The sequence below is a fragment of the Schistocerca cancellata genome, unplaced genomic scaffold, assembly GCF_023864275.1.
Source record: "Schistocerca cancellata isolate TAMUIC-IGC-003103 unplaced genomic scaffold, iqSchCanc2.1 HiC_scaffold_705, whole genome shotgun sequence".
Lineage (NCBI taxonomy): Eukaryota > Metazoa > Arthropoda > Insecta > Orthoptera > Acrididae > Schistocerca > Schistocerca cancellata.
Genome location: NW_026046716.1, coordinates 67,965 through 92,659, shown reverse-complemented (window position 1 = coordinate 92,659; position 24,695 = coordinate 67,965). Strand labels below are relative to the sequence as shown.

Here is a 24,695-nt window from a genome sequence, read left to right as displayed (position 1 = left end):
GTAGTTTAAAAGGCTTAAGGAAGCATCTTTGTCACAACAGAAAGGTAGTTTGAAAATTGGGCTGGCGACATAACAAAAAACATAACAGGAAGGGAGCCAACAGCTCCCGGGTTTCCCAGGCGGTCACCCATCCAAGTACTAGCCGGGCCCGATGATGCTTAACTTCGGTGATCGGACGAGAACCGGTGTATTCATCATGGTATGGCCGTTGGCGCTCATCTAATGTAGGAGCACGGCAGAATTCGCGTTCGGCTTTTCTCCCAACACACAAAATGTTAGTTTTCGGCCGCATTTGACGAAAGCGCTTCCTTCCGCAACCGCCAGTTCCTCGAGGACGGCGCGGGGAGGCGCGCCCGGCGTCCCAGCAGAGTGACGGCCGAATTGGCGGGCGCACCGCCGCGTGTGTGAGACGCACTGCTGCTCGTTGCACCCCCTGTCATTCGCTGGGCGCGTGCAGCCTTCGACACTAGCGGAGGACGCATCTTGTCCCTGGTGCTCAGCGGAGGGCCTGTGCGGGGTGCGCCAGTGTCGTGCTGGAGGGCCCACTGGTAGCGATGTGGGCTTCCTCGCCTCGCCTCGCCTCACACCAGGTGTCTGCGTAGCTTGTAGTGCATTCGCACCATTCCTATCCCTGTCCCTGTCCCCGTCCCGACTTGTCCCGACTTTGCTCGACTGCCGCTCGCTGCCGCTCGGGTCGTGGTCCATATGACAGCTATCTTCTTGGCAAACGTGGTTAGCACATTCTCCTTCAAACTGAGTTAATTACTGCATTTTCGTACCATTACAGTAGTTTAAAAGGCTTAAGGAAGCATCTTTGTCACAACAGAAAGGTAGTTTGATAATTGGGCTGGCGACATAACAAAAAAAAAAAAAAAAACAGGAATGGAGCAAACAGCACCCGGGTTTCCCAGGCGGTCACCCATCCAAGTACTAGCCGGGCCCGATGATGCTTAACTTCGGTGATCGGACGAGAACCGGTGTATTCATCATGGTATGGCCGTTGGCGCTCATCTAATGTAGGAGCACGGCAGAATTCGCGTTCCGCTTTTCTCCCAACACACAAAATGTTAGTTTTCGGCCGCATTTGACGAAAGCGCTTCCTTCCGCAACCGCCAGTTCCTCGAGGACGGCGCGGGGAGGCGCGCCCGGCGTCCCAGCAGAGTGACGGCCGAATTGGCGGGCGCACCGCCGCGTGTGTGAGACGCACTGCTGCTCGTTGCACCCCCTGTCATTCGCTGGGCGCGTGCAGCCTTCGACACTAGCGGAGGACGCATCTTGTCCCTGGTGCTCAGCGGAGGGCCTGTGCGGGGTGCGCCAGTGTCGTGCTGGAGGGCCCACTGGTAGCGATGTGGGCTTCCTCGCCTCGCCTCGCCTCACACCAGGTGTCTGCGTAGTTTGCAGTGCATTCGCACCATTCCTATCCCTGTCCCTGTCCCCGTCCCGACTTGTCCCGACTTTGCTCGACTGCCGCTCGCTGCCGCTCGGGTCGTGGTCCATATGACAGCTATCTTCTTGGCAAACGTGGTTAGCACATTCTCCTTCAAACTGAGTTAATTACTGCATTTTCGTACCATTACAGTAGTTTAAAAGGCTTAAGGAAGCATCTTTGTCACAACAGAAAGGTAGTTTGATAATTGGGCTGGCGACATAACAAAAAAAAAAAAAAAAACAGGAATGGAGCAAACAGCACCCGGGTTTCCCAGGCGGTCACCCATCCAAGTACTAGCCGGGCCCGATGATGCTTAACTTCGGTGATCGGACGAGAACCGGTGTATTCATCATGGTATGGCCGTTGGCGCTCATCTAATGTAGGAGCACGGCAGAATTCGCGTTCCGCTTTTCTCCCAACACACAAAATGTTAGTTTTCGGCCGCATTTGACGAAAGCGCTTCCTTCCGCAACCGCCAGTTCCTCGAGGACGGCGCGGGGAGGCGCGCCCGGCGTCCCAGCAGAGTGACGGCCGAATTGGCGGGCGCACCGCCGCGTGTGTGAGACGCACTGCTGCTCGTTGCACCCCCTGTCATTCGCTGGGCGCGTGCAGCCTTCGACACTAGCGGAGGACGCATCTTGTCCCTGGTGCTCAGCGGAGGGCCTGTGCGGGGTGCGCCAGTGTCGTGCTGGAGGGCCCACTGGTAGCGATGTGGGCTTCCTCGCCTCGCCTCGCCTCACACCAGGTGTCTGCGTAGTTTGCAGTGCATTCGCACCATTCCTATCCCTGTCCCTGTCCCCGTCCCGACTTGTCCCGACTTTGCTCGACTGCCGCTCGCTGCCGCTCGGGTCGTGGTCCATATGACAGCGCAAGCACGACAAACGTCTGCGGGACGAGACGAGACGAGACGAGACGAGACGACTAAGGATTAAATTCGTGGTTACAAATCAAATTTGGAACTCTACACTCCTACACAACAATAGGCGGTGACGTATTTCAGAAATCACCTGCCGATTCGTACTGTTTTGTCGTTTTCAAAGTCTTCTTGGCAAACTTGGTTAGCACATTCTCCCTCAAACTGAGTTAATTACTGCATTTTCGTACCATTACAGTAGTTTAAAAGGCTTAAAGAAGCAACTTTGTCACAACAGAAAGGTAGTTTGAAAATTGGGCTGGCGGCATAACAAAAAAAAAGGAAGGGAGCCAACAGCACCCGGGTTACCCAGGCGGTCACCCATCCAAGTACTAGCCGGGCCCGATGATGCTTAACTTCGGTGATCGGACGAGAACCGGTGTATTCATCATGGTATGGCCGTTGGCGCTCATCTAATGTAGGAGCACGGCAGAATTCGCGTTCGGCTTTTCTCCCAACACACAAAATGTTAGTTTTCGGCCGCATTTGACGAAAGCGCTTCCTTCCGCAACCGCCAGTTCCTCGAGGACGGCGCGGGGAGGCGCGCCCGGCGTCCCAGCAGAGTGACGGCCGAATTGGCGGGCGCACCGCCGCGTGTGTGAGACGCACTGCTGCTCGTTGCACCCCCTGTCATTCGCTGGGCGCGTGCAGCCTTCGACACTAGCGGAGGACGCATCTTGTCCCTGGTGCTCAGCGGAGGGCCTGTGCGGGGTGCGCCAGTGTCGTGCTGGAGGGCCCACTGGTAGCGATGTGGGCTTCCTCGCCTCGCCTCGCCTCACACCAGGTGTCTGCGTAGCTTGTAGTGCATTCGCACCATTCCTATCCCTGTCCCTGTCCCCGTCCCGACTTGTCCCGACTTTGCTCGACTGCCGCTCGCTGCCGCTCGGGTCGTGGTCCATATGACAGCTATCTTCTTGGCAAACGTGGTTAGCACATTCTCCTTCAAACTGAGTTAATTACTGCATTTTCGTACCATTACAGTAGTTTAAAAGGCTTAAGGAAGCATCTTTGTCACAACAGAAAGGTAGTTTGATAATTGGGCTGGCGACATAACAAAAAAAAAAAAAAAACAGGAATGGAGCAAACAGCACCCGGGTTTCCCAGGCGGTCACCCATCCAAGTACTAGCCGGGCCCGATGATGCTTAACTTCGGTGATCGGACGAGAACCGGTGTATTCATCATGGTATGGCCGTTGGCGCTCATCTAATGTAGGAGCACGGCAGAATTCGCGTTCCGCTTTTCTCCCAACACACAAAATGTTAGTTTTCGGCCGCATTTGACGAAAGCGCTTCCTTCCGCAACCGCCAGTTCCTCGAGGACGGCGCGGGGAGGCGCGCCCGGCGTCCCAGCAGAGTGACGGCCGAATTGGCGGGCGCACCGCCGCGTGTGTGAGACGCACTGCTGCTCGTTGCACCCCCTGTCATTCGCTGGGCGCGTGCAGCCTTCGACACTAGCGGAGGACGCATCTTGTCCCTGGTGCTCAGCGGAGGGCCTGTGCGGGGTGCGCCAGTGTCGTGCTGGAGGGCCCACTGGTAGCGATGTGGGCTTCCTCGCCTCGCCTCGCCTCACACCAGGTGTCTGCGTAGTTTGCAGTGCATTCGCACCATTCCTATCCCTGTCCCTGTCCCCGTCCCGACTTGTCCCGACTTTGCTCGACTGCCGCTCGCTGCCGCTCGGGTCGTGGTCCATATGACAGCGCAAGCACGACAAACGTCTGCGGGACGAGACGAGACGAGACGACTAAGGAATAAATTCGTGGTTACAAATCAAATTTGGAACTCTACACTCCTACACAACAATAGGCGGTACGTATTTCAGAATTCACCTGCCGATTCGTACTGTTTTGTCGTTTTCAAAGTCTTCTTGGCAAACGTGGTTAGCACATTCTCCCTCAAACTGAGTTAATTACTGCATTTTCGTACCATTACAGTAGTTTAAAAGGCTTAAGGAAGCATCTTTGTCACAACAGAAAGGTAGTTTGAAAATTGGGCTGGCGACATAACAAAAAACATAACAGGAAGGGAGCCAACAGCTCCCGGGTTTCCCAGGCGGTCACCCATCCAAGTACTAGCCGGGCCCGATGATGCTTAACTTCGGTGATCGGACGAGAACCGGTGTATTCATCATGGTATGGCCGTTGGCGCTCATCTAATGTAGGAGCACGGCAGAATTCGCGTTCGGCTTTTCTCCCAACACACAAAATGTTAGTTTTCGGCCGCATTTGACGAAAGCGCTTCCTTCCGCAACCGCCAGTTCCTCGAGGACGGCGCGGGGAGGCGCGCCCGGCGTCCCAGCAGAGTGACGGCCGAATTGGCGGGCGCACCGCCGCGTGTGTGAGACGCACTGCTGCTCGTTGCACCCCCTGTCATTCGCTGGGCGCGTGCAGCCTTCGACACTAGCGGAGGACGCATCTTGTCCCTGGTGCTCAGCGGAGGGCCTGTGCGGGGTGCGCCAGTGTCGTGCTGGAGGGCCCACTGGTAGCGATGTGGGCTTCCTCGCCTCGCCTCGCCTCACACCAGGTGTCTGCGTAGCTTGTAGTGCATTCGCACCATTCCTATCCCTGTCCCTGTCCCCGTCCCGACTTGTCCCGACTTTGCTCGACTGCCGCTCGCTGCCGCTCGGGTCGTGGTCCATATGACAGCGCAAGCACGAAAAACGTCTGCGGGACGAGACGAGACGAGACGAGACGAGACGACTAAGGAATAAATTCGTGGTTACAAATCAAATTTGGAACTCTACACTCCTACACAACAATAGGCGGTGACGTATTTCAGAAATCACCTGCCGATTCGTACTGTTTTGTCGTTTTCAAAGTCTTCTTGGCAAACTTGGTTAGCACATTCTCCCTCAAACTGAGTTAATTACTGCATTTTCGTACCATTACAGTAGTTTAAAAGGCTTAAAGAAGCAACTTTGTCACAACAGAAAGGTAGTTTGAAAATTGGGCTGGCGGCATAACAAAAAAAAAGGAAGGGAGCCAACAGCACCCGGGTTACCCAGGCGGTCACCCATCCAAGTACTAGCCGGGCCCGATGATGCTTAACTTCGGTGATCGGACGAGAACCGGTGTATTCATCATGGTATGGCCGTTGGCGCTCATCTAATGTAGGAGCACGGCAGAATTCGCGTTCGGCTTTTCTCCCAACACACAAAATGTTAGTTTTCGGCCGCATTTGACGAAAGCGCTTCCTTCCGCAACCGCCAGTTCCTCGAGGACGGCGCGGGGAGGCGCGCCCGGCGTCCCAGCAGAGTGACGGCCGAATTGGCGGGCGCACCGCCGCGTGTGTGAGACGCACTGCTGCTCGTTGCACCCCCTGTCATTCGCTGGGCGCGTGCAGCCTTCGACACTAGCGGAGGACGCATCTTGTCCCTGGTGCTCAGCGGAGGGCCTGTGCGGGGTGCGCCAGTGTCGTGCTGGAGGGCCCACTGGTAGCGATGTGGGCTTCCTCGCCTCGCCTCGCCTCACACCAGGTGTCTGCGTAGCTTGTAGTGCATTCGCACCATTCCTATCCCTGTCCCTGTCCCCGTCCCGACTTGTCCCGACTTTGCTCGACTGCCGCTCGCTGCCGCTCGGGTCGTGGTCCATATGACAGCTATCTTCTTGGCAAACGTGGTTAGCACATTCTCCTTCAAACTGAGTTAATTACTGCATTTTCGTACCATTACAGTAGTTTAAAAGGCTTAAGGAAGCATCTTTGTCACAACAGAAAGGTAGTTTGATAATTGGGCTGGCGACATAACAAAAAAAAAAAAAAACAGGAATGGAGCAAACAGCACCCGGGTTTCCCAGGCGGTCACCCATCCAAGTACTAGCCGGGCCCGATGATGCTTAACTTCGGTGATCGGACGAGAACCGGTGTATTCATCATGGTATGGCCGTTGGCGCTCATCTAATGTAGGAGCACGGCAGAATTCGCGTTCCGCTTTTCTCCCAACACACAAAATGTTAGTTTTCGGCCGCATTTGACGAAAGCGCTTCCTTCCGCAACCGCCAGTTCCTCGAGGACGGCGCGGGGAGGCGCGCCCGGCGTCCCAGCAGAGTGACGGCCGAATTGGCGGGCGCACCGCCGCGTGTGTGAGACGCACTGCTGCTCGTTGCACCCCCTGTCATTCGCTGGGCGCGTGCAGCCTTCGACACTAGCGGAGGACGCATCTTGTCCCTGGTGCTCAGCGGAGGGCCTGTGCGGGGTGCGCCAGTGTCTTGCTGGAGGGCCCACTGGTAGCGATGTGGGCTTCCTCGCCTCGCCTCGCCTCACACCAGGTGTCTGCGTAGTTTGCAGTGCATTCGCACCATTCCTATCCCTGTCCCTGTCCCCGTCCCGACTTGTCCCGACTTTGCTCGACTGCCGCTCGCTGCCGCTCGGGTCGTGGTCCATATGACAGCGCAAGCACGACAAACGTCTGCGGGACGAGACGAGACGAGACGACTAAGGAATAAATTCGTGGTTACAAATCAAATTTGGAACTCTACACTCCTACACAACAATAGGCGGTACGTATTTCAGAATTCACCTGCCGATTCGTACTGTTTTGTCGTTTTCAAAGTCTTCTTGGCAAACGTGGTTAGCACATTCTCCCTCAAACTGAGTTAATTACTGCATTTTCGTACCATTACAGTAGTTTAAAAGGCTTAAGGAAGCATCTTTGTCACAACAGAAAGGTAGTTTGAAAATTGGGCTGGCGACATAACAAAAAACATAACAGGAAGGGAGCCAACAGCTCCCGGGTTTCCCAGGCGGTCACCCATCCAAGTACTAGCCGGGCCCGATGATGCTTAACTTCGGTGATCGGACGAGAACCGGTGTATTCATCATGGTATGGCCGTTGGCGCTCATCTAATGTAGGAGCACGGCAGAATTCGCGTTCGGCTTTTCTCCCAACACACAAAATGTTAGTTTTCGGCCGCATTTGACGAAAGCGCTTCCTTCCGCAACCGCCAGTTCCTCGAGGACGGCGCGGGGAGGCGCGCCCGGCGTCCCAGCAGAGTGACGGCCGAATTGGCGGGCGCACCGCCGCGTGTGTGAGACGCACTGCTGCTCGTTGCACCCCCTGTCATTCGCTGGGCGCGTGCAGCCTTCGACACTAGCGGAGGACGCATCTTGTCCCTGGTGCTCAGCGGAGGGCCTGTGCGGGGTGCGCCAGTGTCGTGCTGGAGGGCCCACTGGTAGCGATGTGGGCTTCCTCGCCTCGCCTCGCCTCACACCAGGTGTCTGCGTAGCTTGTAGTGCATTCGCACCATTCCTATCCCTGTCCCTGTCCCCGTCCCGACTTGTCCCGACTTTGCTCGACTGCCGCTCGCTGCCGCTCGGGTCGTGGTCCATATGACAGCTATCTTCTTGGCAAACGTGGTTAGCACATTCTCCTTCAAACTGAGTTAATTACTGCATTTTCGTACCATTACAGTAGTTTAAAAGGCTTAAGGAAGCATCTTTGTCACAACAGAAAGGTAGTTTGATAATTGGGCTGGCGACATAACAAAAAAAAAAAAAAAAACAGGAATGGAGCAAACAGCACCCGGGTTTCCCAGGCGGTCACCCATCCAAGTACTAGCCGGGCCCGATGATGCTTAACTTCGGTGATCGGACGAGAACCGGTGTATTCATCATGGTATGGCCGTTGGCGCTCATCTAATGTAGGAGCACGGCAGAATTCGCGTTCCGCTTTTCTCCCAACACACAAAATGTTAGTTTTCGGCCGCATTTGACGAAAGCGCTTCCTTCCGCAACCGCCAGTTCCTCGAGGACGGCGCGGGGAGGCGCGCCCGGCGTCCCAGCAGAGTGACGGCCGAATTGGCGGGCGCACCGCCGCGTGTGTGAGACGCACTGCTGCTCGTTGCACCCCCTGTCATTCGCTGGGCGCGTGCAGCCTTCGACACTAGCGGAGGACGCATCTTGTCCCTGGTGCTCAGCGGAGGGCCTGTGCGGGGTGCGCCAGTGTCGTGCTGGAGGGCCCACTGGTAGCGATGTGGGCTTCCTCGCCTCGCCTCGCCTCACACCAGGTGTCTGCGTAGTTTGCAGTGCATTCGCACCATTCCTATCCCTGTCCCTGTCCCCGTCCCGACTTGTCCCGACTTTGCTCGACTGCCGCTCGCTGCCGCTCGGGTCGTGGTCCATATGACAGCTATCTTCTTGGCAAACGTGGTTAGCACATTCTCCTTCAAACTGAGTTAATTACTGCATTTTCGTACCATTACAGTAGTTTAAAAGGCTTAAGGAAGCATCTTTGTCACAACAGAAAGGTAGTTTGATATTTGGGCTGGCGACATAACAAAAAAAAAAAAAAAACAGGAATGGAGCAAACAGCACCCGGGTTTCCCAGGCGGTCACCCATCCAAGTACTAGCCGGGCCCGATGATGCTTAACTTCGGTGATCGGACGAGAACCGGTGTATTCATCATGGTATGGCCGTTGGCGCTCATCTAATGTAGGAGCACGGCAGAATTCGCGTTCCGCTTTTCTCCCAACACACAAAATGTTAGTTTTCGGCCGCATTTGACGAAAGCGCTTCCTTCCGCAACCGCCAGTTCCTCGAGGACGGCGCGGGGAGGCGCGCCCGGCGTCCCAGCAGAGTGACGGCCGAATTGGCGGGCGCACCGCCGCGTGTGTGAGACGCACTGCTGCTCGTTGCACCCCCTGTCATTCGCTGGGCGCGTGCAGCCTTCGACACTAGCGGAGGACGCATCTTGTCCCTGGTGCTCAGCGGAGGGCCTGTGCGGGGTGCGCCAGTGTCGTGCTGGAGGGCCCACTGGTAGCGATGTGGGCTTCCTCGCCTCGCCTCGCCTCACACCAGGTGTCTGCGTAGTTTGCAGTGCATTCGCACCATTCCTATCCCTGTCCCTGTCCCCGTCCCGACTTGTCCCGACTTTGCTCGACTGCCGCTCGCTGCCGCTCGGGTCGTGGTCCATATGACAGCGCAAGCACGACAAACGTCTGCGGGACGAGACGAGACGAGACGACTAAGGAATAAATTCGTGGTTACAAATCAAATTTGGAACTCTACACTCCTACACAACAATAGGCGGTACGTATTTCAGAATTCACCTGCCGATTCGTACTGTTTTGTCGTTTTCAAAGTCTTCTTGGCAAACGTGGTTAGCACATTCTCCCTCAAACTGAGTTAATTACTGCATTTTCGTACCATTACAGTAGTTTAAAAGGCTTAAGGAAGCATCTTTGTCACAACAGAAAGGTAGTTTGAAAATTGGGCTGGCGACATAACAAAAAACATAACAGGAAGGGAGCCAACAGCTCCCGGGTTTCCCAGGCGGTCACCCATCCAAGTACTAGCCGGGCCCGATGATGCTTAACTTCGGTGATCGGACGAGAACCGGTGTATTCATCATGGTATGGCCGTTGGCGCTCATCTAATGTAGGAGCACGGCAGAATTCGCGTTCGGCTTTTCTCCCAACACACAAAATGTTAGTTTTCGGCCGCATTTGACGAAAGCGCTTCCTTCCGCAACCGCCAGTTCCTCGAGGACGGCGCGGGGAGGCGCGCCCGGCGTCCCAGCAGAGTGACGGCCGAATTGGCGGGCGCACCGCCGCGTGTGTGAGACGCACTGCTGCTCGTTGCACCCCCTGTCATTCGCTGGGCGCGTGCAGCCTTCGACACTAGCGGAGGACGCATCTTGTCCCTGGTGCTCAGCGGAGGGCCTGTGCGGGGTGCGCCAGTGTCGTGCTGGAGGGCCCACTGGTAGCGATGTGGGCTTCCTCGCCTCGCCTCGCCTCACACCAGGTGTCTGCGTAGCTTGTAGTGCATTCGCACCATTCCTATCCCTGTCCCTGTCCCCGTCCCGACTTGTCCCGACTTTGCTCGACTGCCGCTCGCTGCCGCTCGGGTCGTGGTCCATATGACAGCTATCTTCTTGGCAAACGTGGTTAGCACATTCTCCTTCAAACTGAGTTAATTACTGCATTTTCGTACCATTACAGTAGTTTAAAAGGCTTAAGGAAGCATCTTTGTCACAACAGAAAGGTAGTTTGATAATTGGGCTGGCGACATAACAAAAAAAAAAAAAAAAAACAGGAATGGAGCAAACAGCACCCGGGTTTCCCAGGCGGTCACCCATCCAAGTACTAGCCGGGCCCGATGATGCTTAACTTCGGTGATCGGACGAGAACCGGTGTATTCATCATGGTATGGCCGTTGGCGCTCATCTAATGTAGGAGCACGGCAGAATTCGCGTTCCGCTTTTCTCCCAACACACAAAATGTTAGTTTTCGGCCGCATTTGACGAAAGCGCTTCCTTCCGCAACCGCCAGTTCCTCGAGGACGGCGCGGGGAGGCGCGCCCGGCGTCCCAGCAGAGTGACGGCCGAATTGGCGGGCGCACCGCCGCGTGTGTGAGACGCACTGCTGCTCGTTGCACCCCCTGTCATTCGCTGGGCGCGTGCAGCCTTCGACACTAGCGGAGGACGCATCTTGTCCCTGGTGCTCAGCGGAGGGCCTGTGCGGGGTGCGCCAGTGTCGTGCTGGAGGGCCCACTGGTAGCGATGTGGGCTTCCTCGCCTCGCCTCGCCTCACACCAGGTGTCTGCGTAGTTTGCAGTGCATTCGCACCATTCCTATCCCTGTCCCTGTCCCCGTCCCGACTTGTCCCGACTTTGCTCGACTGCCGCTCGCTGCCGCTCGGGTCGTGGTCCATATGACAGCGCAAGCACGACAAACGTCTGCGGGACGAGACGAGACGAGACGACTAAGGAATAAATTCGTGGTTACAAATCAAATTTGGAACTCTACACTCCTACACAACAATAGGCGGTACGTATTTCAGAATTCACCTGCCGATTCGTACTGTTTTGTCGTTTTCAAAGTCTTCTTGGCAAACGTGGTTAGCACATTCTCCCTCAAACTGAGTTAATTACTGCATTTTGGTACCATTACAGTAGTTTAAAAGGCTTAAGGAAGCATCTTTGTCACAACAGAAAGGTAGTTTGAAAATTGGGCTGGCGACATAACAAAAAACATAACAGGAAGGGAGCCAACAGCTCCCGGGTTTCCCAGGCGGTCACCCATCCAAGTACTAGCCGGGCCCGATGATGCTTAACTTCGGTGATCGGACGAGAACCGGTGTATTCATCATGGTATGGCCGTTGGCGCTCATCTAATGTAGGAGCACGGCAGAATTCGCGTTCGGCTTTTCTCCCAACACACACATTGTTAGTTTTCGGCCGCATTTGACGAAAGCGCTTCCTTCCGCAACCGCCAGTTCCTCGAGGACGGCGCGGGGAGGCGCGCCCGGCGTCCCAGCAGAGTGACGGCCGAATTGGCGGGCGCACCGCCGCGTGTGTGAGACGCACTGCTGCTCGTTGCACCCCCTGTCATTCGCTGGGCGCGTGCAGCCTTCGACACTAGCGGAGGACGCATCTTGTCCCTGGTGTTCAGCGGAGGGCCTGTGCGGGGTGCGCCAGTGTCGTGCTGGAGGGCCCACTGATAGCGATGTGGGCTTCCTCGCCTCGCCTCGCCTCACACCAGGTGTCTGCGTAGTTTGCAGTGCATTCGCACCATTCCTATCCCTGTCCCTGTCCCCGTCCCGACTTGTCCCGACTTTGCTCGACTGCCGCTCGCTGCCGCTCGGGTCGTGGTCCATATGACAGCGCAAGCACGAAAAACGTCTGCGGGACGAGACGAGACGAGACGAGACGAGACGACTAAGGAATAAATTCGTGGTTACAAATCAAATTTGGAACTCTACACTCCTACACAACAATAGGCGGTGACGTATTTCAGAAATCACCTGCCGATTCGTACTGTTTTGTCGTTTTCAAAGTCTTCTTGGCAAACTTGGTTAGCACATTCTCCCTCAAACTGAGTTAATTACTGCATTTTCGTACCATTACAGTAGTTTAAAAGGCTTAAAGAAGCAACTTTGTCACAACAGAAAGGTAGTTTGAAAATTGGGCTGGCGGCATAACAAAAAAAAAGGAAGGGAGCCAACAGCACCCGGGTTACCCAGGCGGTCACCCATCCAAGTACTAGCCGGGCCCGATGATGCTTAACTTCGGTGATCGGACGAGAACCGGTGTATTCATCATGGTATGGCCGTTGGCGCTCATCTAATGTAGGAGCACGGCAGAATTCGCGTTCGGCTTTTCTCCCAACACACAAAATGTTAGTTTTCGGCCGCATTTGACGAAAGCGCTTCCTTCCGCAACCGCCAGTTCCTCGAGGACGGCGCGGGGAGGCGCGCCCGGCGTCCCAGCAGAGTGACGGCCGAATTGGCGGGCGCACCGCCGCGTGTGTGAGACGCACTGCTGCTCGTTGCACCCCCTGTCATTCGCTGGGCGCGTGCAGCCTTCGACACTAGCGGAGGACGCATCTTGTCCCTGGTGCTCAGCGGAGGGCCTGTGCGGGGTGCGCCAGTGTCGTGCTGGAGGGCCCACTGGTAGCGATGTGGGCTTCCTCGCCTCGCCTCGCCTCACACCAGGTGTCTGCGTAGCTTGTAGTGCATTCGCACCATTCCTATCCCTGTCCCTGTCCCCGTCCCGACTTGTCCCGACTTTGCTCGACTGCCGCTCGCTGCCGCTCGGGTCGTGGTCCATATGACAGCTATCTTCTTGGCAAACGTGGTTAGCACATTCTCCTTCAAACTGAGTTAATTACTGCATTTTCGTACCATTACAGTAGTTTAAAAGGCTTAAGGAAGCATCTTTGTCACAACAGAAAGGTAGTTTGATAATTGGGCTGGCGACATAACAAAAAAAAAAAAAAAACAGGAATGGAGCAAACAGCACCCGGGTTTCCCAGGCGGTCACCCATCCAAGTACTAGCCGGGCCCGATGATGCTTAACTTCGGTGATCGGACGAGAACCGGTGTATTCATCATGGTATGGCCGTTGGCGCTCATCTAATGTAGGAGCACGGCAGAATTCGCGTTCCGCTTTTCTCCCAACACACAAAATGTTAGTTTTCGGCCGCATTTGACGAAAGCGCTTCCTTCCGCAACCGCCAGTTCCTCGAGGACGGCGCGGGGAGGCGCGCCCGGCGTCCCAGCAGAGTGACGGCCGAATTGGCGGGCGCACCGCCGCGTGTGTGAGACGCACTGCTGCTCGTTGCACCCCCTGTCATTCGCTGGGCGCGTGCAGCCTTCGACACTAGCGGAGGACGCATCTTGTCCCTGGTGCTCAGCGGAGGGCCTGTGCGGGGTGCGCCAGTGTCGTGCTGGAGGGCCCACTGGTAGCGATGTGGGCTTCCTCGCCTCGCCTCGCCTCACACCAGGTGTCTGCGTAGTTTGCAGTGCATTCGCACCATTCCTATCCCTGTCCCTGTCCCCGTCCCGACTTGTCCCGACTTTGCTCGACTGCCGCTCGCTGCCGCTCGGGTCGTGGTCCATATGACAGCGCAAGCACGACAAACGTCTGCGGGACGAGACGAGACGAGACGACTAAGGAATAAATTCGTGGTTACAAATCAAATTTGGAACTCTACACTCCTACACAACAATAGGCGGTACGTATTTCAGAATTCACCTGCCGATTCGTACTGTTTTGTCGTTTTCAAAGTCTTCTTGGCAAACGTGGTTAGCACATTCTCCCTCAAACTGAGTTAATTACTGCATTTTCGTACCATTACAGTAGTTTAAAAGGCTTAAGGAAGCATCTTTGTCACAACAGAAAGGTAGTTTGAAAATTGGGCTGGCGACATAACAAAAAACATAACAGGAAGGGAGCCAACAGCTCCCGGGTTTCCCAGGCGGTCACCCATCCAAGTACTAGCCGGGCCCGATGATGCTTAACTTCGGTGATCGGACGAGAACCGGTGTATTCATCATGGTATGGCCGTTGGCGCTCATCTAATGTAGGAGCACGGCAGAATTCGCGTTCGGCTTTTCTCCCAACACACAAAATGTTAGTTTTCGGCCGCATTTGACGAAAGCGCTTCCTTCCGCAACCGCCAGTTCCTCGAGGACGGCGCGGGGAGGCGCGCCCGGCGTCCCAGCAGAGTGACGGCCGAATTGGCGGGCGCACCGCCGCGTGTGTGAGACGCACTGCTGCTCGTTGCACCCCCTGTCATTCGCTGGGCGCGTGCAGCCTTCGACACTAGCGGAGGACGCATCTTGTCCCTGGTGCTCAGCGGAGGGCCTGTGCGGGGTGCGCCAGTGTCGTGCTGGAGGGCCCACTGGTAGCGATGTGGGCTTCCTCGCCTCGCCTCGCCTCACACCAGGTGTCTGCGTAGCTTGTAGTGCATTCGCACCATTCCTATCCCTGTCCCTGTCCCCGTCCCGACTTGTCCCGACTTTGCTCGACTGCCGCTCGCTGCCGCTCGGGTCGTGGTCCATATGACAGCTATCTTCTTGGCAAACGTGGTTAGCACATTCTCCTTCAAACTGAGTTAATTACTGCATTTTCGTACCATTACAGTAGTTTAAAAGGCTTAAGGAAGCATCTTTGTCACAACAGAAAGGTAGTTTGATAATTGGGCTGGCGACATAACAAAAAAAAAAAAAAACAGGAATGGAGCAAACAGCACCCGGGTTTCCCAGGCGGTCACCCATCCAAGTACTAGCCGGGCCCGATGATGCTTAACTTCGGTGATCGGACGAGAACCGGTGTATTCATCATGGTATGGCCGTTGGCGCTCATCTAATGTAGGAGCACGGCAGAATTCGCGTTCCGCTTTTCTCCCAACACACAAAATGTTAGTTTTCGGCCGCATTTGACGAAAGCGCTTCCTTCCGCAACCGCCAGTTCCTCGAGGACGGCGCGGGGAGGCGCGCCCGGCGTCCCAGCAGAGTGACGGCCGAATTGGCGGGCGCACCGCCGCGTGTGTGAGACGCACTGCTGCTCGTTGCACCCCCTGTCATTCGCTGGGCGCGTGCAGCCTTCGACACTAGCGGAGGACGCATCTTGTCCCTGGTGCTCAGCGGAGGGCCTGTGCGGGGTGCGCCAGTGTCGTGCTGGAGGGCCCACTGGTAGCGATGTGGGCTTCCTCGCCTCGCCTCGCCTCACACCAGGTGTCTGCGTAGCTTGTAGTGCATTCGCACCATTCCTATCCCTGTCCCTGTCCCCGTCCCGACTTGTCCCGACTTTGCTCGACTGCCGCTCGCTGCCGCTCGGGTCGTGGTCCATATGACAGCTATCTTCTTGGCAAACGTGGTTAGCACATTCTCCTTCAAACTGAGTTAATTACTGCATTTTCGTACCATTACAGTAGTTTAAAAGGCTTAAGGAAGCATCTTTGTCACAACAGAAAGGTAGTTTGATAATTGGGCTGGCGACATAACAAAAAAAAAAAAAAAAACAGGAATGGAGCAAACAGCACCCGGGTTTCCCAGGCGGTCACCCATCCAAGTACTAGCCGGGCCCGATGATGCTTAACTTCGGTGATCGGACGAGAACCGGTGTATTCATCATGGTATGGCCGTTGGCGCTCATCTAATGTAGGAGCACGGCAGAATTCGCGTTCCGCTTTTCTCCCAACACACAAAATGTTAGTTTTCGGCCGCATTTGACGAAAGCGCTTCCTTCCGCAACCGCCAGTTCCTCGAGGACGGCGCGGGGAGGCGCGCCCGGCGTCCCAGCAGAGTGACGGCCGAATTGGCGGGCGCACCGCCGCGTGTGTGAGACGCACTGCTGCTCGTTGCACCCCCTGTCATTCGCTGGGCGCGTGCAGCCTTCGACACTAGCGGAGGACGCATCTTGTCCCTGGTGCTCAGCGGAGGGCCTGTGCGGGGTGCGCCAGTGTCGTGCTGGAGGGCCCACTGGTAGCGATGTGGGCTTCCTCGCCTCGCCTCGCCTCACACCAGGTGTCTGCGTAGTTTGCAGTGCATTCGCACCATTCCTATCCCTGTCCCTGTCCCCGTCCCGACTTGTCCCGACTTTGCTCGACTGCCGCTCGCTGCCGCTCGGGTCGTGGTCCATATGACAGCGCAAGCACGACAAACGTCTGCGGGACGAGACGAGACGAGACGACTAAGGAATAAATTCGTGGTTACAAATCAAATTTGGAACTCTACACTCCTACACAACAATAGGCGGTACGTATTTCAGAATTCACCTGCCGATTCGTACTGTTTTGTCGTTTTCAAAGTCTTCTTGGCAAACGTGGTTAGCACATTCTCCCTCAAACTGAGTTAATTACTGCATTTTCGTACCATTACAGTAGTTTAAAAGGCTTAAGGAAGCATCTTTGTCACAACAGAAAGGTAGTTTGAAAATTGGGCTGGCGACATAACAAAAAACATAACAGGAAGGGAGCCAACAGCTCCCGGGTTTCCCAGGCGGTCACCCATCCAAGTACTAGCCGGGCCCGATGATGCTTAACTTCGGTGATCGGACGAGAACCGGTGTATTCATCATGGTATGGCCGTTGGCGCTCATCTAATGTAGGAGCACGGCAGAATTCGCGTTCGGCTTTTCTCCCAACACACAAAATGTTAGTTTTCGGCCGCATTTGACGAAAGCGCTTCCTTCCGCAACCGCCAGTTCCTCGAGGACGGCGCGGGGAGGCGCGCCCGGCGTCCCAGCAGAGTGACGGCCGAATTGGCGGGCGCACCGCCGCGTGTGTGAGACGCACTGCTGCTCGTTGCACCCCCTGTCATTCGCTGGGCGCGTGCAGCCTTCGACACTAGCGGAGGACGCATCTTGTCCCTGGTGCTCAGCGGAGGGCCTGTGCGGGGTGCGCCAGTGTCGTGCTGGAGGGCCCACTGGTAGCGATGTGGGCTTCCTCGCCTCGCCTCGCCTCACACCAGGTGTCTGCGTAGCTTGTAGTGCATTCGCACCATTCCTATCCCTGTCCCTGTCCCCGTCCCGACTTGTCCCGACTTTGCTCGACTGCCGCTCGCTGCCGCTCGGGTCGTGGTCCATATGACAGCTATCTTCTTGGCAAACGTGGTTAGCACATTCTCCTTCAAACTGAGTTAATTACTGCATTTTCGTACCATTACAGTAGTTTAAAAGGCTTAAGGAAGCATCTTTGTCACAACAGAAAGGTAGTTTGATAATTGGGCTGGCGACATAACAAAAAAAAAAAAAAACAGGAATGGAGCAAACAGCACCCGGGTTTCCCAGGCGGTCACCCATCCAAGTACTAGCCGGGCCCGATGATGCTTAACTTCGGTGATCGGACGAGAACCGGTGTATTCATCATGGTATGGCCGTTGGCGCTCATCTAATGTAGGAGCACGGCAGAATTCGCGTTCCGCTTTTCTCCCAACACACAAAATGTTAGTTTTCGGCCGCATTTGACGAAAGCGCTTCCTTCCGCAACCGCCAGTTCCTCGAGGACGGCGCGGGGAGGCGCGCCCGGCGTCCCAGCAGAGTGACGGCCGAATTGGCGGGCGCACCGCCGCGTGTGTGAGACGCACTGCTGCTCGTTGCACCCCCTGTCATTCGCTGGGCGCGTGCAGCCTTCGACACTAGCGGAGGACGCATCTTGTCCCTGGTGCTCAGCGGAGGGCCTGTGCGGGGTGCGCCAGTGTCGTGCTGGAGGGCCCACTGGTAGCGATGTGGGCTTCCTCGCCTCGCCTCGCCTCACACCAGGTGTCTGCGTAGCTTGTAGTGCATTCGCACCATTCCTATCCCTGTCCCTGTCCCCGTCCCGACTTGTCCCGACTTTGCTCGACTGCCGCTCGCTGCCGCTCGGGTCGTGGTCCATATGACAGCTATCTTCTTGGCAAACGTGGTTAGCACATTCTCCTTCAAACTGAGTTAATTACTGCATTTTCGTACCATTACAGTAGTTTAAAAGGCTTAAGGAAGCATCTTTGTCACAACAGAAAGGTAGTTTGATAATTGGGCTGGCGACATAACAAAAAAAAAAAAAAAAACAGGAATGGAGCAAACAGCACCCGCGTTTCCCAGGCGGTCACCCATCCAAGTACTAGCCGGGCCCGATGATGCTTAACTTCGGTGATCGGACGAGAACCGGTGTATTCATCATGGTATGGCCGTTGGCGCTCATCTAATGTAGGAGCACGGCAGAATTCGCGTTCCGCTTTTCTCCCAACACACAAAATGTTAGTTTTCGGCCGCATTTGACGAAAGCGCTTCCTTCCGCAACCGCCAGTTCCTCGAGGACGGCGCGGGGAGGCGCGCCCGGCGTCCCAGCAGAGTGACGGCCGAATTGGCGGGCGCACCGCCGCGTGTGTGAGACGCACTGCTGCTCGTTGCACCCCCTGTCATTCGCTGGGCGCGTGCAGCCTTCGACACTAGCGGAGGACGCATCTTGTCCCTGGTGCTCAGCGGAGGGCCTGTGCGGGGTGCGCCAGTGTCGTGCTGGAGGGCCCACTGGTAGCGATGTGGGCTTCCTCGCCTCGCCTCGCCTCACACCAGGTGTCTGCGTAGTTTGCAGTGCATTCGCACCATTCCTATCCCTGTCCCTGTCCCCGTCCCGACTTGTCCCGACTTTGCTCGACTGCCGCTCGCTGCCGCTCGGGTCGTGGTCCATATGACAGCGCAAGCACGACAAACGTCTGCGGGACGAGACGAGACGAGACGACTAAGGAATAAATTCGTGGTTACAAATCAAATTTGGAACTCTACACTCCTACACAACAATAGGCGGTACGTATTTCAGAATTCACCTGCCGATTCGTACTGTTTTGTCGTTTTCAAAGTCTTCTTGGCAAACGTGGTTAGCACATTCTCCCTCAAACTGAGTTAATTACTGCATTTTCGTACCATTACAGTAGTTTAAAAGGCTTAAGGAAGCATCTTTGTCACAACAGAAAGGTAGTTTGAAAATTGGGCTGGCGACATAACAAAAAACATAACAGGAAGGGAGCCAACAGCTCCCGGGTTTCCCAGGCGGTCACCCATCCAAGTACTAGCCGGGCCCGATGATGCTTAACTTCGGTGATCGGACGAGAACCGGTGTATTCATCATGGTATGGCCGTTGGCGCTCATCTAATGTAGGAGCACGGCAGAATTCGCGTTCGGCTTTTCTCCCAACACACAAAATGTTAGTTTTCGGCCGCATTTGACGAAAGCGCTTCCTTCCGCAACCGCCAGTTCCTCGAGGACGGCGCGGGGAGGCGCGCCCGGCGTCCCAGCAGAGTGACGGCCGAATTGGCGGGCGCACCGCCGCGTGTGTGAGACGCACTGCTGCTCGTTGCACCCCCTGTCATTCGCTGGGCGCGTGCAGCCTTCGACACTAGCGGAGGACGCATCTTGTCCCTGGTGCTCAGCGGAGGGCCTGTGCGGGGTGCGCCAGTGTCGTGCTGGAGGGCCCACTGGTAGCGATGTGGGCTTCCTCGCCTCGCCTCGCCTCACACCAGGTGTCTGCGTAGCTTGTAGTGCATTCGCACCATTCCTATCCCTGTCCCTGTCCCCGTCCCGACTTGTCCCGACTTTGCTCGACTGCCGCTCGCTGCCGCTCGGGTCGTGGTCCATATGACAGCTATCTTCTTGGCAAACGTGGTTAGCACATTCTCCTTCAAACTGAGTTAATTACTGCATTTTCGTACCATTACAGTAGTTTAAAAGGCTTAAGGAAGCATCTTTGTCACAACAGAAAGGTAGTTTGATAATTGGGCTGGCGACATAACAAAAAAAAAAAAAAACAGGAATGGAGCAAACAGCACCCGGGTTTCCCAGGCGGTCACCCATCCAAGTACTAGCCGGGCCCGATGATGCTTAACTTCGGTGATCGGACGAGAACCGGTGTATTCATCATGGTATGGCCGTTGGCGCTCATCTAATGTAGGAGCACGGCAGAATTCGCGTTCCGCTTTTCTCCCAACACACAAAATGTTAGTTTTCGGCCGCATTTGACGAAAGCGCTTCCTTCCGCAACCGCCAGTTCCTCGAGGACGGCGCGGGGAGGCGCGCCCGGCGTCCCAGCAGAGTGACGGCCGAATTGGCGGGCGCACCGCCGCGTGTGTGAGACGCACTGCTGCTCGTTGCACCCCCTGTCATTCGCTGGGCGCGTGCAGCCTTCGACACTAGCGGAGGACGCATCTTGTCCCTGGTGCTCAGCGGAGGGCCTGTGCGGGGTGCGCCAGTGTCGTGCTGGAGGGCCCACTGGTAGCGATGTGGGCTTCCTCGCCTCGCCTCGCCTCACACCAGGTGTCTGCGTAGTTTGCAGTGCATTCGCACCATTCCTATCCCTGTCCCTGTCCCCGTCCCGACTTGTCCCGACTTTGCTCGACTGCCGCTCGCTGCCGCTCGGGTCGTGGTCCATATGACAGCGCAAGCACGACAAACGTCTGCGGGACGAGACGAGACGAGACGACTAAGGAATAAATTCGTGGTTACAAATCAAATTTGGAACTCTACACTCCTACACAACAATAGGCGGTACGTATTTCAGAATTCACCTGCCGATTCGTACTGTTTTGTCGTTTTCAAAGTCTTCTTGGCAAACGTGGTTAGCACATTCTCCCTCAAACTGAGTTAATTACTGCATTTTCGTACCATTACAGTAGTTTAAAAGGCTTAAGGAAGCATCTTTGTCACAACAGAAAGGTAGTTTGAAAATTGGGCTGGCGACATAACAAAAAACATAACAGGAAGGGAGCCAACAGCTCCCGGGTTTCCCAGGCGGTCACCCATCCAAGTACTAGCCGGGCCCGATGATGCTTAACTTCGGTGATCGGACGAGAACCGGTGTATTCATCATGGTATGGCCGTTGGCGCTCATCTAATGTAGGAGCACGGCAGAATTCGCGTTCGGCTTTTCTCCCAACACACAAAATGTTAGTTTTCGGCCGCATTTGACGAAAGCGCTTCCTTCCGCAACCGCCAGTTCCTCGAGGACGGCGCGGGGAGGCGCGCCCGGCGTCCCAGCAGAGTGACGGCCGAATTGGCGGGCGCACCGCCGCGTGTGTGAGACGCACTGCTGCTCGTTGCACCCCCTGTCATTCGCTGGGCGCGTGCAGCCTTCGACACTAGCGGAGGACGCATCTTGTCCCTGGTGCTCAGCGGAGGGCCTGTGCGGGGTGCGCCAGTGTCGTGCTGGAGGGCCCACTGGTAGCGATGTGGGCTTCCTCGCCTCGCCTCGCCTCACACCAGGTGTCTGCGTAGCTTGTAGTGCATTCGCACCATTCCTATCCCTGTCCCTGTCCCCGTCCCGACTTGTCCCGACTTTGCTCGACTGCCGCTCGCTGCCGCTCGGGTCGTGGTCCATATGACAGCTATCTTCTTGGCAAACGTGGTTAGCACATTCTCCTTCAAACTGAGTTAATTACTGCATTTTCGTACCATTACAGTAGTTTAAAAGGCTTAAGGAAGCATCTTTGTCACAACAGAAAGGTAGTTTGATAATTGGGCTGGCGACATAACAAAAAAAAAAAAAAACAGGAATGGAGCAAACAGCACCCGGGTTTCCCAGGCGGTCACCCATCCAAGTACTAGCCGGGCCCGATGATGCTTAACTTCGGTGATCGGACGAGAACCGGTGTATTCATCATGGTATGGCCGTTGGCGCTCATCTAATGTAGGAGCACGGCAGAATTCGCGTTCCGCTTTTCTCCCAACACACAAAATGTTAGTTTTCGGCCGCATTTGACGAAAGCGCTTCCTTCCGCAACCGCCAGTTCCTCGAGGACGGCGCGGGGAGGCGCGCCCGGCGTCCCAGCAGAGTGACGGCCGAATTGGCGGGCGCACCGCCGCGTGTGTGAGACGCACTGCTGCTCGTTGCACCCCCTGTCATTCGCTGGGCGCGTGCAGCCTTCGACACTAGCGGAGGACGCATCTTGTCCCTGGTGCTCAGCGGAGGGCCTGTGCGGGGTGCGCCAGTGTCGTGCTGGAGGGCCCACTGGTAGCGATGTGGGCTTCCTCGCCTCGCCTCGCCTCACACCAGGTGTCTGCGTAGCTTGTAGTGCATTCGCACCATTCCTATCCCTGTCCCTGTCCCCGTCCCGACTTATCCCGACTTTGCTCGACTGCCGCTCGCTGCCGCTCGGGTCGTGGTCCATATGACAGCTATCTTCTTGGCAAACGTGGTTAGCACATTCTCCTTCAAACTGAGTTAATTACTGCATTTTCGTACCATTACAGTAGTTTAAAAGGCTTAAGGAAGCATCTTTGTCACAACAGAAAGGTAGTTTGATAATTGGGCTGGCGACATAACAAAAAAAAAAAAAAAAACAGGAATGGAGCAAACAGCACCCGGGTTTCCCAGGCGGTCACCCATCCAAGTACTAGCCGGGCCCGATGATGCTTAACTTCGGTGATCGGACGAGAACCGGTGTATTCATCATGGTATGGCCGTTGGCGCTCATCTAATGTAGGAGCACGGCAGAATTCGCGTTCCGCTTTTCTCCCAACACACAAAATGTTAGTTTTCGGCCGCATTTGACGAAAGCGCTTCCTTCCGCAACCGCCAGTTCCTCGAGGACGGCGCGGGGAGGCGCGCCCGGCGTCCCAGCAGAGTGACGGCCGAATTGGCGGGCGCACCGCCGCGTGTGTGAGACGCACTGCTGCTCGTTGCACCCCCTGTCATTCGCTGGGCGCGTGCAGCCTTCGACACTAGCGGAGGACGCATCTTGTCCCTGGTGCTCAGCGGAGGGCCTGTGCGGGGTGCGCCAGTGTCGTGCTGGAGGGCCCACTGGTAGCGATGTGGGCTTCCTCGCCTCGCCTCGCCTCACACCAGGTGTCTGCGTAGTTTGCAGTGCATTCGCACCATTCCTATCCCTGTCCCTGTCCCCGTCCCGACTTGTCCCGACTTTGCTCGACTGCCGCTCGCTGCCGCTCGGGTCGTGGTCCATATGACAGCGCAAGCACGACAAACGTCTGCGGGACGAGACGAGACGAGACGACTAAGGAATAAATTCGTGGTTACAAATCAAATTTGGAACTCTACACTCCTACACAACAATAGGCGGTACGTATTTCAGAATTCACCTGCCGATTCGTACTGTTTTGTCGTTTTCAAAGTCTTCTTGGCAAACGTGGTTAGCACATTCTCCCTCAAACTGAGTTAATTACTGCATTTTCGTACCATTACAGTAGTTTAAAAGGCTTAAGGAAGCATCTTTGTCACAACAGAAAGGTAGTTTGAAAATTGGGCTGGCGACATAACAAAAAACATAACAGGAAGGGAGCCAACAGCTCCCGGGTTTCCCAGGCGGTCACCCATCCAAGTACTAGCCGGGCCCGATGATGCTTAACTTCGGTGATCGGACGAGAACCGGTGTATTCATCATGGTATGGCCGTTGGCGCTCATCTAATGTAGGAGCACGGCAGAATTCGCGTTCGGCTTTTCTCCCAACACACAAAATGTTAGTTTTCGGCCGCATTTGACGAAAGCGCTTCCTTCCGCAACCGCCAGTTCCTCGAGGACGGCGCGGGGAGGCGCGCCCGGCGTCCCAGCAGAGTGACGGCCGAATTGGCGGGCGCACCGCCGCGTGTGTGAGACGCACTGCTGCTCGTTGCACCCCCTGTCATTCGCTGGGCGCGTGCAGCCTTCGACACTAGCGGAGGACGCATCTTGTCCCTGGTGCTCAGCGGAGGGCCTGTGCGGGGTGCGCCAGTGTCGTGCTGGAGGGCCCACTGGTAGCGATGTGGGCTTCCTCGCCTCGCCTCGCCTCACACCAGGTGTCTGCGTAGCTTGTAGTGCATTCGCACCATTCCTATCCCTGTCCCTGTCCCCGTCCCGACTTGTCCCGACTTTGCTCGACTGCCGCTCGCTGCCGCTCGGGTCGTGGTCCATATGACAGCTATCTTCTTGGCAAACGTGGTTAGCACATTCTCCTTCAAACTGAGTTAATTACTGCATTTTCGTACCATTACAGTAGTTTAAAAGGCTTAAGGAAGCATCTTTGTCACAACAGAAAGGTAGTTTGATAATTGGGCTGGCGACATAACAAAAAAAAAAAAAAAACAGGAATGGAGCAAACAGCACCCGGGTTTCCCAGGCGGTCACCCATCCAAGTACTAGCCGGGCCCGATGATGCTTAACTTCGGTGATCGGACGAGAACCGGTGTATTCATCATGGTATGGCCGTTGGCGCTCATCTAATGTAGGAGCACGGCAGAATTCGCGTTCCGCTTTTCTCCCAACACACAAAATGTTAGTTTTCGGCCGCATTTGACGAAAGCGCTTCCTTCCGCAACCGCCAGTTCCTCGAGGACGGCGCGGGGAGGCGCGCCCGGCGTCCCAGCAGAGTGACGGCCGAATTGGCGGGCGCACCGCCGCGTGTGTGAGACGCACTGCTGCTCGTTGCACCCCCTGTCATTCGCTGGGCGCGTGCAGCCTTCGACACTAGCGGAGGACGCATCTTGTCCCTGGTGCTCAGCGGAGGGCCTGTGCGGGGTGCGCCAGTGTCGTGCTGGAGGGCCCACTGGTAGCGATGTGGGCTTCCTCGCCTCGCCTCGCCTCACACCAGGTGTCTGCGTAGCTTGTAGTGCATTCGCACCATTCCTATCCCTGTCCCTGTCCCCGTCCCGACTTGTCCCGACTTTGCTCGACTG

The 24,695-nt window shown here is 56.0% G+C and overlaps 29 non-coding genes across 29 annotated transcripts; all 29 read right to left on the bottom strand.

Moving 5' to 3' along the window:
- Positions 1–94: 94 nt before the first annotated feature.
- On the bottom strand, positions 95–213 carry LOC126140806 (5S ribosomal RNA). Its single transcript, XR_007529327.1, has one exon. It is a non-coding gene; the product is annotated as a 5S ribosomal RNA (ribosomal RNA).
- A 673-nt stretch (positions 214–886) lies between these two features.
- On the bottom strand, positions 887–1,005 carry LOC126140895 (5S ribosomal RNA). Its single transcript, XR_007529408.1, has one exon. It is a non-coding gene; the product is annotated as a 5S ribosomal RNA (ribosomal RNA).
- A 673-nt stretch (positions 1,006–1,678) lies between these two features.
- LOC126140894 (5S ribosomal RNA) lies at positions 1,679–1,797 on the bottom strand. The gene has a single exon (XR_007529407.1). It is a non-coding gene; the product is annotated as a 5S ribosomal RNA (ribosomal RNA).
- Positions 1,798–2,630: 833 nt separating this feature from the next.
- Positions 2,631–2,749, bottom strand: LOC126140935 (5S ribosomal RNA). Its single transcript, XR_007529444.1, has one exon. It is a non-coding gene; the product is annotated as a 5S ribosomal RNA (ribosomal RNA).
- Positions 2,750–3,421: 672 nt separating this feature from the next.
- On the bottom strand, positions 3,422–3,540 carry LOC126140893 (5S ribosomal RNA). Its single transcript, XR_007529406.1, has one exon. It is a non-coding gene; the product is annotated as a 5S ribosomal RNA (ribosomal RNA).
- An 826-nt stretch (positions 3,541–4,366) lies between these two features.
- On the bottom strand, positions 4,367–4,485 carry LOC126140805 (5S ribosomal RNA). Its single transcript, XR_007529326.1, has one exon. It is a non-coding gene; the product is annotated as a 5S ribosomal RNA (ribosomal RNA).
- An 833-nt stretch (positions 4,486–5,318) lies between these two features.
- Positions 5,319–5,437, bottom strand: LOC126140934 (5S ribosomal RNA). The gene has a single exon (XR_007529443.1). It is a non-coding gene; the product is annotated as a 5S ribosomal RNA (ribosomal RNA).
- A 671-nt stretch (positions 5,438–6,108) lies between these two features.
- On the bottom strand, positions 6,109–6,227 carry LOC126140891 (5S ribosomal RNA). The gene has a single exon (XR_007529405.1). It is a non-coding gene; the product is annotated as a 5S ribosomal RNA (ribosomal RNA).
- Positions 6,228–7,053: 826 nt separating this feature from the next.
- LOC126140803 (5S ribosomal RNA) lies at positions 7,054–7,172 on the bottom strand. The gene has a single exon (XR_007529325.1). It is a non-coding gene; the product is annotated as a 5S ribosomal RNA (ribosomal RNA).
- A 673-nt stretch (positions 7,173–7,845) lies between these two features.
- On the bottom strand, positions 7,846–7,964 carry LOC126140890 (5S ribosomal RNA). The gene has a single exon (XR_007529404.1). It is a non-coding gene; the product is annotated as a 5S ribosomal RNA (ribosomal RNA).
- Positions 7,965–8,636: 672 nt separating this feature from the next.
- Positions 8,637–8,755, bottom strand: LOC126140888 (5S ribosomal RNA). Its single transcript, XR_007529402.1, has one exon. It is a non-coding gene; the product is annotated as a 5S ribosomal RNA (ribosomal RNA).
- An 826-nt stretch (positions 8,756–9,581) lies between these two features.
- Positions 9,582–9,700, bottom strand: LOC126140802 (5S ribosomal RNA). The gene has a single exon (XR_007529324.1). It is a non-coding gene; the product is annotated as a 5S ribosomal RNA (ribosomal RNA).
- A 674-nt stretch (positions 9,701–10,374) lies between these two features.
- LOC126140887 (5S ribosomal RNA) lies at positions 10,375–10,493 on the bottom strand. The gene has a single exon (XR_007529401.1). It is a non-coding gene; the product is annotated as a 5S ribosomal RNA (ribosomal RNA).
- Positions 10,494–11,319: 826 nt separating this feature from the next.
- On the bottom strand, positions 11,320–11,438 carry LOC126140801 (5S ribosomal RNA). The gene has a single exon (XR_007529323.1). It is a non-coding gene; the product is annotated as a 5S ribosomal RNA (ribosomal RNA).
- An 833-nt stretch (positions 11,439–12,271) lies between these two features.
- Positions 12,272–12,390, bottom strand: LOC126140932 (5S ribosomal RNA). Its single transcript, XR_007529441.1, has one exon. It is a non-coding gene; the product is annotated as a 5S ribosomal RNA (ribosomal RNA).
- Positions 12,391–13,062: 672 nt separating this feature from the next.
- On the bottom strand, positions 13,063–13,181 carry LOC126140886 (5S ribosomal RNA). The gene has a single exon (XR_007529400.1). It is a non-coding gene; the product is annotated as a 5S ribosomal RNA (ribosomal RNA).
- An 826-nt stretch (positions 13,182–14,007) lies between these two features.
- Positions 14,008–14,126, bottom strand: LOC126140800 (5S ribosomal RNA). The gene has a single exon (XR_007529322.1). It is a non-coding gene; the product is annotated as a 5S ribosomal RNA (ribosomal RNA).
- A 671-nt stretch (positions 14,127–14,797) lies between these two features.
- LOC126140885 (5S ribosomal RNA) lies at positions 14,798–14,916 on the bottom strand. The gene has a single exon (XR_007529399.1). It is a non-coding gene; the product is annotated as a 5S ribosomal RNA (ribosomal RNA).
- Positions 14,917–15,589: 673 nt separating this feature from the next.
- LOC126140884 (5S ribosomal RNA) lies at positions 15,590–15,708 on the bottom strand. Its single transcript, XR_007529398.1, has one exon. It is a non-coding gene; the product is annotated as a 5S ribosomal RNA (ribosomal RNA).
- Positions 15,709–16,534: 826 nt separating this feature from the next.
- LOC126140799 (5S ribosomal RNA) lies at positions 16,535–16,653 on the bottom strand. The gene has a single exon (XR_007529321.1). It is a non-coding gene; the product is annotated as a 5S ribosomal RNA (ribosomal RNA).
- Positions 16,654–17,324: 671 nt separating this feature from the next.
- On the bottom strand, positions 17,325–17,443 carry LOC126140882 (5S ribosomal RNA). The gene has a single exon (XR_007529396.1). It is a non-coding gene; the product is annotated as a 5S ribosomal RNA (ribosomal RNA).
- Positions 17,444–18,116: 673 nt separating this feature from the next.
- Positions 18,117–18,235, bottom strand: LOC126140337 (5S ribosomal RNA). Its single transcript, XR_007528904.1, has one exon. It is a non-coding gene; the product is annotated as a 5S ribosomal RNA (ribosomal RNA).
- Positions 18,236–19,061: 826 nt separating this feature from the next.
- On the bottom strand, positions 19,062–19,180 carry LOC126140797 (5S ribosomal RNA). The gene has a single exon (XR_007529319.1). It is a non-coding gene; the product is annotated as a 5S ribosomal RNA (ribosomal RNA).
- Positions 19,181–19,851: 671 nt separating this feature from the next.
- Positions 19,852–19,970, bottom strand: LOC126140880 (5S ribosomal RNA). The gene has a single exon (XR_007529395.1). It is a non-coding gene; the product is annotated as a 5S ribosomal RNA (ribosomal RNA).
- An 826-nt stretch (positions 19,971–20,796) lies between these two features.
- On the bottom strand, positions 20,797–20,915 carry LOC126140796 (5S ribosomal RNA). The gene has a single exon (XR_007529318.1). It is a non-coding gene; the product is annotated as a 5S ribosomal RNA (ribosomal RNA).
- A 671-nt stretch (positions 20,916–21,586) lies between these two features.
- On the bottom strand, positions 21,587–21,705 carry LOC126140879 (5S ribosomal RNA). Its single transcript, XR_007529394.1, has one exon. It is a non-coding gene; the product is annotated as a 5S ribosomal RNA (ribosomal RNA).
- A 673-nt stretch (positions 21,706–22,378) lies between these two features.
- Positions 22,379–22,497, bottom strand: LOC126140878 (5S ribosomal RNA). The gene has a single exon (XR_007529393.1). It is a non-coding gene; the product is annotated as a 5S ribosomal RNA (ribosomal RNA).
- An 826-nt stretch (positions 22,498–23,323) lies between these two features.
- Positions 23,324–23,442, bottom strand: LOC126140795 (5S ribosomal RNA). The gene has a single exon (XR_007529317.1). It is a non-coding gene; the product is annotated as a 5S ribosomal RNA (ribosomal RNA).
- Positions 23,443–24,114: 672 nt separating this feature from the next.
- Positions 24,115–24,233, bottom strand: LOC126140877 (5S ribosomal RNA). Its single transcript, XR_007529392.1, has one exon. It is a non-coding gene; the product is annotated as a 5S ribosomal RNA (ribosomal RNA).
- Between the last annotated feature and the right edge of the window lie 462 nt (positions 24,234–24,695).